The 12,697-nt window shown below is 45.4% G+C and overlaps 1 protein-coding gene across 1 annotated transcript in view; it reads right to left on the reverse strand.

Moving 5' to 3' along the window:
* The window catches only part of ivns1abpa (influenza virus NS1A binding protein a), a 53,735-nt gene extending 46,511 nt beyond the window's left edge, over positions 1 to 7,224 (reverse strand). Inside the window, exon 1 of the mRNA XM_014123525.3 lies at positions 7,136 to 7,224. The gene's annotated coding sequence lies outside the window, so the exon portion shown is untranslated. The remainder of the gene's footprint in view (positions 1 to 7,135) is intronic.
* Positions 7,225 to 12,697: the final 5,473 nt, after the last annotated feature.

The following is a 12,697-nucleotide window of genomic DNA, read 5'->3' on the forward strand; positions in this document are numbered from 1 at the left end:
TTTGTCCTAGACTTGGCACTCCGGTACCGCTTGCCATGCGATAGTAGAGAGAACAGTCTATGACTGGGGTGGCTGGGGTCTTTCACAATTTTTAGGGCCTTCCACTGACACCGCCTGGTGTAGAGGTCCTGGATGGCAGGCAGCTTAGCCCTAGTGATGTACCCTCTGTAGTGCCTTGCGGTCGGAGGCCGAGCAATTGCCGTACCAGGCAGTGATGCAACCAGTCAGGATGCTCTCGATGTTGCAGCTGTAGAACCTTTTGAGGATCTGAGGACCCATGCCAAATCTTTTTAGTTTCCTGACGGGGAATAGGCTTTGTCGTGCCCTCTTCACGACTGTCTTGGTGTGTTTGGACCATTCTAGTTTGTTGGTGATGTGGACACCAAGGAACTTGAAGCTCTCAACCTGCTCCACTACAGCCCCGTCGATGAGAATGGGGGCGTGCTCGGTCCTTCTTTTCCTGTAGTCCACAATCATCTCCTTAGTCTTTGTTTACATTGAGGGAAAGGTTGTTATTCTGGCACCACCCGGCTAGGTCTTTGACCTCCTCCCTGTAGGCTGTCTCGTCGTTATCAGTGATCAGTTGTGTCGTCTGCAAACTTAATGATGGTGTTGGAGTCGTGCCTGGCCCTGCAGTCGTGGGTGAACAAGAAGTATAGGAGGGGACTGAGCACGCACCCCTGAGGGGCTCCAGTGTTGAGGATCAGCGTGGCAGATGTGATGCTACCTACCCTCACCACCTGGGGGCGGCCCGTCAGGAAGTCCAGGACCCATTTGCAGAGGGAGGTGTTTAGTCCCAGGATCCTTCGCTTAGTGATGAGCTTTGAGGGTACTATGGTGTTGAAGGCTGAGCTGTAGTCAATGAATAGCATTCTCACGTAGGTGTTCCTTTTGTCCAGGTGGGAAAGGGCAGTGTGGAGTGCAATAGAGATTGCATCATCTGTGGATCTGTTTGGGTAGTATACAAATTAGAGTGGGTTTAGGGTTTCTGGGACAATGGTGTCGATGTGAGCTATTACCCCCCTTTCAAAGCACTTCATGGTGCTACGGGTCTGTAGTCATTTAGACAGGTTTCCTTCGTGTTCTTGGGCACAGGGACTATGGTGGCCTGCTTGAAACATGTTGGTATTATAGACTCAATCAGGGACATGTTGAAAATGTCAGTGAAGGCACCTGCCAGGATGCTCACAGCAAAACAAAACAAACCTGCCACACAATCATCATTGAGAACATGTATATTTAGATTTTTTTAGTTGAACTTAGTCTTTAAATCCTTTCAAAGGTTTGAATGTGGTTTGAAATTAAGAACACTTGTCACGTCCTGACCAGTATAAGGTTAATTGGTATTGTAGTTTGGTCAGGACGTGGCAGAGGGTATTCGTTTTATGTGGTTCGGGGTGGTGTGTTTTGTTGAAGGGGCATTTGGTTTAAGTATTCCGGGGTTCTTGGGCACTGTTTGGTTTTCAGGTATTCTATGATTTTTGTCTAGTATGTCTGTTTCTATGTTTGGTTAATTGGGGTTGGGACTCTCAGTTGAAGGCAGGTGTTGTCTATCTGCCTTTGATTGAGAGTCCCATATATGAGGGTGTGTTTGTGTTTGTTATTTGTGGGTGATTGTTCTGTGTTGAGCTTTATGCTTTGCCAGACTGTTTGTTGTTGTTGTTGTTGTTGTTGTTGTTGTTGTTGTTGTTGTTGTTGTTGTTGTTGTTGTTGTTGTTGTTGTTGTTGTTGTTCATTCTAGTTCTTTGTTATTTTGGTGTTCATTTTGTATTTATTAAAAAGCAAGATGAGCATACACATACCTGCTGCGTTTTGGTCCTCCATTTCCAACGACAAGCGTGACAGAATCACCCACCAACTATGGACCAAGCAGCAGAAGAAGGAGCAGAGGGACTTCGAGTTGGACTGGCGGGAGAAGTGGACCTGGGAGGAAGTACTGGACGGGGCCGGACCTTGGCACCAGGCTGGGGATTATCGCCGCCCGCAGTGGGAAATTGAGGCAGCCAAGGCAGAGAGGCGGAGGTACGAGGCCATGTACGCGCTGAGGGTGAAGCACGAGAGGCACCCCCAATATTTTTTTTTGGGGGGGCACACGGGTAGTTTGGCTAGGCATAGGAAGAGCCGGAAGCCAGCTACCCGTGGTTATATGGAGGAGCGTATGGGGTGGAGAGCGCCATGTTTCGCTGAGGAGCGCACTATCTCACCCATACGCACGCACAGTCCGGTGCGCGTTGTTCCAGCCCCTCGCAGGTGCCGTGCTAGAGCGGGCATCCAGCCTGGTAGGAGGATGCCTGCGCAGCGCATCTGGTCGCCGGTACGCCTCCGAGGACCAGGCTACCCAACTCCCGCTCTACGCACGGCTACCATCAGGCCCCTGCACAGCCCAGTCTGCCCTGTACCAGCACCCCGCTCGTACAGGGCTACTAGTTCCATCCAGCCAAGACGGGTTGTGCAGGAGGTAAGAGGTGAATGAGGTTTCCTTGGCAGCACTCTGTCCCCAGAGAGAGGCTGAGAGCCAGTGGTGACATCACGTGAGCTCAGTCAGGGAGAGGTGTGCTGACAACAGCTGAACAGGCCCAGCCAGCAGCCTCAGCTTGTCTCAGTCTCAGACCCACTATAAGCACTATTCACTTTCTCCTGCATAAGCACGCACATCTAATCCTATCCTACAGCCATAGGTTAAATTCCAACCCTCCCCCTCCTTGAAGTGTGTACTCGTTCACCCTCTCATTGATTAATTAAAGGTTTGCATTTTTCAAATTTTATTTCACCTTTATTTAACCAGGTAGGCCAGTTGAGAACAAGTTCTCATTTACAACTGCGACCTGGCATTGATGTACTGTACATAGTCTTTTCTATCATTTACCCAATGCTTTTTAAATCTTCTAGGGAATGTGAACCAGCACTTTAGTGGAGAATTGGAATGTTACTTTAGACTGCCTGTAGCATAATCAAGCACCGCAGCTCCCCTCCTCTCTCTCCGGCAGCAACGCCAGGTCTCAGTGCTCAGCGGCCCCCAAAAGTTTCAGTGGTGCTTCACATATGAGCCTTGACAAGAGCAGTATGAATATTTCAGCTATGTCTCGTTCTGGCACGTGGCAGGTGCTGATGGCAGGTGCTGATGGCAGGTGCTGATGGCTGTGCTGCTGGCAGGTCCTGATGGCAGGTGCTGATGGCTGTGTTGATTGCAGGTGCTGATGGCAGGTGCTGATGGCTGTCCTGCTGGCAGGTTCTGCTGGCAGGTGCTGATGGTTGTGCTGATGGCTGTGCTGCTGATGGCTGTGCTGATGGTAGGTGCTGATGGCTGTGCTGCTGGCAGGTGCTGATGGCTGTTCTGCTGGCGGGTGCTGATGGCAGGTGCTGATGGCAGGGGCTGATGGCAGGTGCTGATGGCATTTTCTGATTAAGACGTACTGCAGTGGATGACATACCCTGATCTGAACACTGGGCACGGTGGTGGGCAGCCTGGCCCTGGACGCAACATGTGTCTTGGCATTTAATCAATACATTCTGAGGTTGGTGGGCCTTTCGATCAAGTAGTGAGTCACTAAGTCACTAACTGAATCACTAATTTAGTCACAAAGTTCTCATCTCTAGTGATAGCACGGTGCTGCTGTATCAATCACCCTTGCAGAGTATATTGCATTATGCAAAATGTTTTTTTCCAACTGGTTATATATATTTTTTTTAATTGCAAACATTATAGGGCATTATATTGGGCTCCCGAGTGGCGCAGCGGTCTAAGGCACTGCATCTCAGTGCTAAAGGCGTCACTACAGTCCCAGGTTTGATTCCAGGCTGTATCACATCCGGCCGTGATTGGGAGACTCATAGGGCGGCGCACAATTGGCCATCATTGTAAATAAGAATTTGTTCTAAGGCACTGAGATGCAGTGCCTTAGAACGCTGCGCTCTACCTCAGTGTTTCACAAATTCTGTCCTCGGGACCCCTAACACTACAAAGCAGATTCAAATGATCAAAGCTTGATAATTTTTTTAACCAGCTGTGCAGTGCTCGGGCAAAAAACAAAACATGCACCCCTTGGGGTCCGGAGGACTGAGTTTGAGAAACCTTTCTACCGACTCCAGAAGAATCCCTTTTCAAGTCATGCAAGAAAAATATTGCATTTTATTTGGGTTGGCAAACCAGATGAAGTTAAATGGGCATATTTATATAACGAACATGAGTTTGGAGGGTTAAAAATATGAACTATTAAGGCATTAAACCTCTCTCTTAAAGCCTTCATTATACCAAAATGATATCGAAATCCAAACTGGTTTTACAGCAGGCTACTAAGAGAGGCATATCCAATGTTCAAAAGGGGGCTTTTTGTTGTTATACAGCTTAAAACCAATCATTTCTGATGAATTGACAATGGAACCTTGTTTTAAAGTATCCTCCCTTTTAAAATGAAGCCACACAGATTTTGTTAGAAGTCCAATGCCATCCTCCAGAAGAGGCTAAACAAATATTAGAGTAAATGATATGGCTGAAAAAAGTATAAGTAAGGTATATTCTTTACGAATTGTAAATAAAGACAGTGCAATTATGTCACACAAGCAATTAACAAAGGTCTATAGAGATGTATGCTTAATACAAAAGTATAACCAACTCATTGCAGTTCAGCCACAAAAATGGAAGAGGCAATTACTCAAAAGAGAAAGGAATGTATTGGTTTGCCTGCCTAGTATAAATCATTAAATGTTTCAGTTTAATTTAAGTTTGAGAGGTTTGGGAGCTAAGATAATTGGGAACAGATTGTTGTTGTCCCAATACTGTACATTGGGTTTATGAACTGATATACAAAACAACAATTGATGCATGAATTCGTTCTTTTCAATTTAAGCTATTATATACAATTCTCGCCACAAAAACAATTCTCAATATATTGGGCATTGAACAGTAAGCCCTGTGCAGACTGCCACAAGGAAACAGATCATCTTTTTTGGTACTCTCCTTCAGTGGTTCACTTTTACAATTTAGTAGACACTTATCCAGAGTGACTTACAGTAGTGAGTGCATACATTTTTGCTTGGGTCCTCTCATGTGAATTGAACCCACAACCCTGGTGTTGCAAGCTCCATTCTCTTCCAACTGAGCCACACAGGACAACGCATGGCATTTTGGAGTCAGGTCCAGGTGTGGTTGTGAAGTCATAACGTCTGTGTTCAGATGGACTTACAAACAGCACTGTTAGGAGATCTGAAAATCCTTGATCAATTTATGGGAAATATGATTATACTCTTAGGTAAAATATACATTTTTAGGGCAATCTTGGTAGAATTGGTACAAATAGCGAGGTTCACGACCCTCGTAAGAATTCACAGTAAAATAAAAGGATGTATGGCAAAAGGAAATAGTAAATGGTATTGTACTTGGAAAGATGTATTAGTTTGTGGACACCTAAGGGTTGGAATTAAGATCGGAGTGTACTGTTTATGTGCTCGAAGATACACGTTAGATTACTCCAATCGGGAGGGGTGGGAGGGGTGGTTGGGTTAGGAAAAAAATAGGGGGAATGTAATGTTAAATGACCAGAATTAGCTAATGTATTCTAGACCTGGGTCTAGGTTTGTTTTAACTGGTTTGTGCCTGAATTAATGGAATGGAATATGAGAATAGTGTCATAAGAGCCAAGTCACATGGTGTTCTGATAACGAACTGATAAACTGTGACAAACTCTCTCATTCATGACTAACGCACCGTATGACCTTGACGAATGTGAGGGCAAATGTGAGGCAGTGGGATTGTGTATCTTTCTCTGTTCATTGCTCCTGCGTAGGAATTACATTTTTTCTGTGTTCAAATTGTGTTTGCTGAAAGGGTCCAGAGGGTCAGAGAGATAAATATTATAGTGCAAGAGGTGCTGCCAGGTCATATAGATTTTTCTCAATTGTATAGTACCTTATGTCAACTTTGAACCCAATATATCTGACAGGTGGAAGTTTTACATAGGACTCTAGGCCATTGAAGCACTGTACCATTAAAGTTAATAGACCCAAACTGAAAACATTGTGTCCACTCCACTGAGCCAAAGTCTCTAAAAAACTATCGTTTTTTAGACAAAATAACCATTTACCATTTTGTGGACATAATAATCATTCAATAAAATAAATTACTGAACATTAAAGTTCATCCTATCCTATTTTCCACCCTGGTGATTCAATCAGCAGCGACACAATTCGAATGTGTCTGTTAACTGGCTAGTTAAACTGTGTCCATGGTGCAATGGTGTCTGTTAACTGGCTAGTTAAACTGTGTCCATGGCGCAATGGTGTCTGTTAACTGGCTAGTTAAACTGTGTCCATGGCGCAATGGTGTCTGTTAACTGGCTAGTTAAACTGTGTCCATGGCGCAATGGTGTCTGTTAACTGGCTAGTTAAACTGTGTCCATGGCGCAATGGTGTCTGTTAACTGGCTAGTTAAACTGTGTCCATGGTGCAATGGTGTCTGTTAACTGGCTAGTTAAACTGTGTCCATGGCGCAATGGTGTCTGTTAACTGGCTAGTTAAACTGTGTCCATGGCGCAATGGTGTCTGTTAACTGGCTAGTTAAACTGTGTCCATGGCGCAATGGTGTCTGTTAACTGGCTAGTTAAACTGTGTCCATGGCGCAATGGTGTCTGTTGCTCCATCAACATGTTCATTCATTTAACAGTGTCCATATTAATGGTGTAGCTGTTAAACCATTGTGACTGTCACAGAAGTCTTAGACTCTTCTTCCATCCACTTTTATATTTAGTGAAATATTTTATACATATTTTTACTATTTAATAAGTAAAGCTTGATCTTCTATAGTCCTAAAAGTCGTGTCAAAGGTCAGTATGACTGAGGACCATGATGACAGTATGATGACAGATACCAGTTTGTTCCTGAATCGAGTGTTCCTCTTTCATAGCTGGTTCTTTGTTATGGAACCTCCCTTCCTTTCCACCGAAGTAAATATTAGAGTTCCTAGCAAGGCTAGTCTTTCAGGTTGCTTTTTAAATAAAATCATCCACACCATGCACATTCCTTATTTTCTTCAGTTCCAAGTTGGAACGAACGGTCTTCCTAACTCATACATCTCTAAGCTCACAATCAAGTTGTATGCCTAATAGTGACTGTATTAACATTTACCAAGCATCTCACTTACCAGTGAAGCTGGAGTGGAGTGTGCATTCCTCACCGCCTGAGTGACTGAGAGGTGAATGGGTTTTTACAGAGGAACTAAAAGTGGAACTGTGATGGGGGGGGGGGGGTTCAAGACCTCCCCTTATCCCCCTGACCTGAGATACTGTGTAGACTATCAGCCTGCTAGACTAGTCCTCCATTTACCCGGAGTCAGAGCTTATATGGTCTTTTCCAGGTATTGGGTAAAGTTTATAGACAAATCTATAGATGACTTAGGACATATTAATAGTCCATTGTGATTGGTAGCAGGGGTCAGAGTGGACGTGAGCAGCATGAGAAGCCCAGTAGTCATGTGAGTAGCATGGGGACACAGGCTAAAGATAAACAATCCCTGATTTGTCTGTTGATACTATAACTACTGTCACCTGATGGGTATACTACAAAGCAAGATCAAGGAGTTAGCCAGCTAAGTACAGAGAAAAAAAAATGTATGAAATGTATGCATTCACTACTGTAAGTCGCTCTGGATAAGAGCGTCTGCTAAATGACTAAAATGTAAAAAGCTAACTAGCTTAAATATTGTGATATAACTTTAAATTTTTTAGAAAGATAAGCTTGAAATGGGCATTCTCTAATTGACTCAACAACCAAAAACACATATCTAAGTTTTGCTTTCTTAATGAACCGGAAAATCCACAATTATTTCTGGCTGTGTATCAAAGTTAGCTGGCTAAATTATTGATCCAAAGGGGTATACTACAGTGCCTTCAAAAATTATTCCCCTTTACTTATTCCACATTTGTTGTGTTACAGCCTGAATTCCAAATTGATAACATGTTTTTTTTCTCACCTATCTACACCCAATATCCCGTAATGACTAAGGGTATTTTTTTGTTGTTGAAATATCTGCACATTTATTGTAAATGAAATACAGAAATATCTCATTTACATTAGTTTTCACACCCCTGAGTTGAAACATGTTACGATCACCTTTGGCAGCGATTACAGCTGTGAGTCTTTCTTGGTAAGTCTCTAAGAGCTTTGCACACCTGGATTGTACAATATTTTCCCATGTATTATTTTCTAAATTCTTCAAGCTCTGTCAAATTGGTTGTTGATCATTGCTAGACAACCATTTTCAAGTCTTGCCATGGTTTTTCAAGCAGATGTAGGTTAAAACTTGGTAAGCAACTCCAGTGTAGATTTGGCTTTGTGTTTTAGGTTGACCTGCTGAAAGGTGAAGTCAGTTCCCAGTATCTGGTGGAAAGCTGACTGAAGCAGGTTTTCCTCTAGGATTTTGCCTGTGTTTAGCTCCATTCCGGTTTTTTTAAATCCTGAACTACTCCTGAGTCCTTAACGATTACAAGCATAGCCATAAGATGATGCAGCCACCACTATGCTTGAAAATGTTGAGTGGTACTCAGTAATGTGTTGGATTTTCCCCAAACATAACGCTTTGTATGCAGGACATAAAATGTATTGCTTTGTCACAGTTTTTGCAATATTATTTTAGTGCCTTGTTGCAAACAGGATGCATGTTTTGGAATACTTTTATTCTGTACAGGCTTCTTTCTTTTCACTCTGTCATTAAGGTTAGTATTGTGGAGTAACTACAATGTTGTTGATCCATCCTCAGTTTTCTCCTATCACAGCCATTAAACTCTGTTTTAAAGTCACCATTGTCCTCATGGTGAAATCCCTTAGAGGTTTCCTTCCACTCCGGCAACTGAGGTAGGAAGGACGCCTGTATCTCTGTAGTGACTGGGTTTATTGATACACCATACAAAGTGTAGTTAATAACGACCATATTCAGTGTCAACTTTTCTTTTGAACCCATCTACCAATAGGTGCCCTTCTTTGCGAGACATTGGAAAACCTCCCTGGTATTTGTGGTTGAATCTGTGTCTGGAATTCACTGCTCGACTAAGGGACTGTGTAAGTAATTGTATGTGTGGGGTACAGAGATTAGGTATTCATTCAAAAATCATGTTAAACTATTCTATTGCACACCGAGTGAGTCCATGCAACTTATTATGTGACTTGTTAAGAAAATCTTTTCTCCTGAACTTATTTAGGCTTGCCATAAAAAGGGGGTTATTAAATAAGCATTTCGCTACACTCGCAATAACATCTGCTAAACATGTATATGTGACCAATACAATTTGATTTGATTTGAAATACTTATTGACTCTTCAGCTTTTCATTTTTTATTAATATGTAAAAATAAAACATATTTTCACTTTGACATTTTGGGGTATTGTGTGTAGGCCAGTGACAAAAAAATCTCAATGTAAACCATTTTAAATTCAGGCTGTAACACAACAAAACGTGGGAAAAGTGAAGGGGTGTGAATACTTTCTGAAGCTAGATTAACTCAGGCTTCTCTGAAATCAGCTAGCTTCAGTTCGCTTCACATTCCAGCTCAGGCTTCATCCGTACTAAAACTTTGGATATTGCTGGTCCGCCTGCCGCTAACCTAACTCTAGAAGGTTTATAATTGCGCGTGGCTAGTCGAACGCCGAACTCTTCATTGAGAAAATGCTGAAATAAGAAGTGCTGTCTTTCTTTTATTACGTCTCGTTAATGTGCTTTTGTGTTCTTATCAATGCACACAGCACCCTTTTCCTTACTTCTATCGATAAAATAATTTTATAACGTCATATGAAAGTTTTACGATGCGCAAACTTTCAAATACATTCACTGCTAAATATGTAATGTGATTTTTTTTTTAACACAAAACATTTGATTAATAAAATATTTAATCGGTCGTCTTCCTCAAATGAAGGGGATGATGAAGCAGTGTTTGCGAGAGGGAGGGAATCTGATTTCATTGGTCCTCAACTCGCAGCTCAGATACTTCATTCAGGATAAATGTAGTTAACCTTGAGTAGCCTACCCCGGAGCAGGTTAGTTCTGAAGCATTCGTAGCCATATAAATCAACCTGACTAAAAGGTGAGCCACTTTCGTGGTACCGGTTATCCAGAGTTGGATCTCGGTTAACCAAAGTTACCTCGCTAACTCCTCAAACCACTCTGCTAGTACACCCCTCCAGTCTGCCTCCTCAAACCACTCTGCTAGTACACCCCTCCAGTCTGCCTCCTCAAACCACTCTGCTAGTACACCCCTCCAGTCTGCCTCCTCAAACCACTCTGCTAGTACACCCCTCCAGTCTGCCTCCTCAAACCACTCTGCTAGTACACCCCTCCAGTCTGCCTCCTCAAACCACTCTGCCAGTACACCCCTCCAGTCTGTCTCCTCAAACCACTCTGCTAGTACACCCCTCCAGTCTTCCTCCTCAAACCACTCTGCTAGAACACCCCTCCAGTCTGCCTCCTCAAACCACTCTGCTAGTACACCCCTCCAGTCTGTCTCCTCAAACCACTCTGCTAGTACACCCCTCCAGTCTGCCTCCTCAAACCACTCTGCTAGTACACCCCTCCAGTCTGCCTCCTCAAACCACTCTGCTAGTACACCCCTCCAGTCTGCCTCCTCAAACCACTCTGCTAGTACACCCCTCCAGTCTGCCTCCTCAAACCACTCTGCTAGTACACCCCTCCAGTCTGCCTCCTCAAACCACTCTGCCAGTACACCCCTCCAGTCTGTCTCCTCAAACCACTCTGCTAGTACACCCCTCCAGTCTGCCTCCTCAAACCATTCTGCTAGTACACCCCTCCAGTCTGTCTCCTCAAACCACTCTGCTAGTACACCCCTCCAGTCTGCCTCCTCAAACCACTCTGCTAGTACACCCCTCCAGTCTGTCTCCTCAAACCACTCTGCTAGTACACCCCTCCAGTCTGTCTCCTCAAACCACTCTGCTAGTACACCCCTCCAGTCTGCCTCCTCAAACCACTCTGCTAGTACACCCCTCCAGTCTGTCTCCTCAAACCACTCTGCTAGTACACCCCTCCAGTCTGCCTCCTCAAACCACTCTGCTAGTACACCCCTCCAGTCTGCCTCCTCAAACCACTCTGCCAGTACACCCCTCCAGTCTGTCTCCTCAAACCACTCTGCTAGTACACCCCTCCAGTCTGCCTCCTCAAACCACTCTGCTAGTACACCCCTCCAGTCTGTCTCCTCAAACCACTCTGCTAGTACACCCCTCCAGTCTGCCTCCTCAAACCACTCTGCTAGTACACCCCTCCAGTCTGCCTCCTCAAACCACTCTGCTAGTACACCCCTCCAGTCTGCCTCCTCAAACCACTCTGCTAGTACACCCCTCCAGTCTGCCTCCTCAAACCACTCTGCTAGTACACCCCTCCAGTCTCTCCTCAAACCACTCTGCTCGTACACCCCTCCAGTCTGTCTCCTCAAACCACTCTGCTAGTACACCCCTCCAGTCTGTCTCCTCAAACCACTCTGCTAGTACACCCCTCCAGTCTGCCTCCTCAAACCACTCTGCTAGTACACCCCTCCAGTCTGTCTCCTCAAACCACTCTGCTAGTACACCCCTCCAGTCTGCCTCCTCAAACCACTCTGCCAGTACACCCCTCCAGTCTGTCTCCTCAAACCACTCTGCTAGTACACCCCTCCAGTCTGCCTCCTCAAACCACTCTGCTAGTACACCCCTCCAGTCTGTCTCCTCAAACCACTCTGCTAGTACACCCCTCCAGTCTGCCTCCTCAAACCACTCTGCTAGTACACCCCTCCAGTCTGCCTCCTCAAACCACTCTGCTAGTACACCCCTCCAGTCTGCCTCCTCAAACCACTCTGCTAGTACACCCCTCCAGTCTGCCTCCTCAAACCACTCTGCTAGTACACCCCTCCAGTCTGCCTCCTCAAACCACTCTGCTAGTACACCCCTCCAGTCTCTCCTCAAACCACTCTGCTCGTACACCCCTCCAGTCTGTCTCCTCAAACCACTCTGCTAGTACACCCCTCCAGTCTGTCTCCTCAAACCACTCTGCTAGTACACCCCTCCAGTCTGCCTCCTCAAACCACTCTGCTAGTACACCCCTCCAGTCTGTCTCCTCAAACCACTCTGCTAGTACACCCCTCCAGTCTGTCTCCTCAAACCACTCTGCTAGTACACCCCTCCAGTCTGCCTCCTCAAACCACTCTGCTAGTACACCCCTCCAGTCTGTCTCCTCAAACCACTCTGCTAGTACACCCCTCCAGTCTGCCTCCTCAAACCACTCTGCTAGTACACCCCTCCAGTCTGCCTCCTCAAACCACTCTGCTAGAACACCCCTCCAGTCTGCCTCCTCAAACCACTCTGCTAGTACACCCCTCCAGTCTGTCTCCTCAAACCACTCTGCTAGTACACCCCTCCAGTCTGCCTCCTCAAACCACTCTGCTAGAACACCCCTCCAGTCTGTCTCCTCAAACCACTCTGCCAGTACACCCCTCCAGTCTGTCTCCTCAAACCACTCTGCTAGTACACCCCTCCAGTCTGCCTCCTCAAACCACTCTGCCAGTACACCCCTCCAGTCTGCCTCCTCAAACCACTCTGCCAGTACACCCCTCCAGTCTGTCTCCTCAAACCACTCTGCTAGTACACCCCTCCAGTCTGCCTCCTCAAACCACTCTGCTAGAACACCCCTCCAGTCTGCCTCCACTCTTTACTTTTTAGGCTGATGCCAGTCC

The sequence above is a fragment of the Salmo salar genome, chromosome 10 (assembly GCF_965601325.2).
Source record: "Salmo salar chromosome 10, fSalSal1, whole genome shotgun sequence".
NCBI lineage: Eukaryota > Metazoa > Chordata > Actinopteri > Salmoniformes > Salmonidae > Salmo > Salmo salar.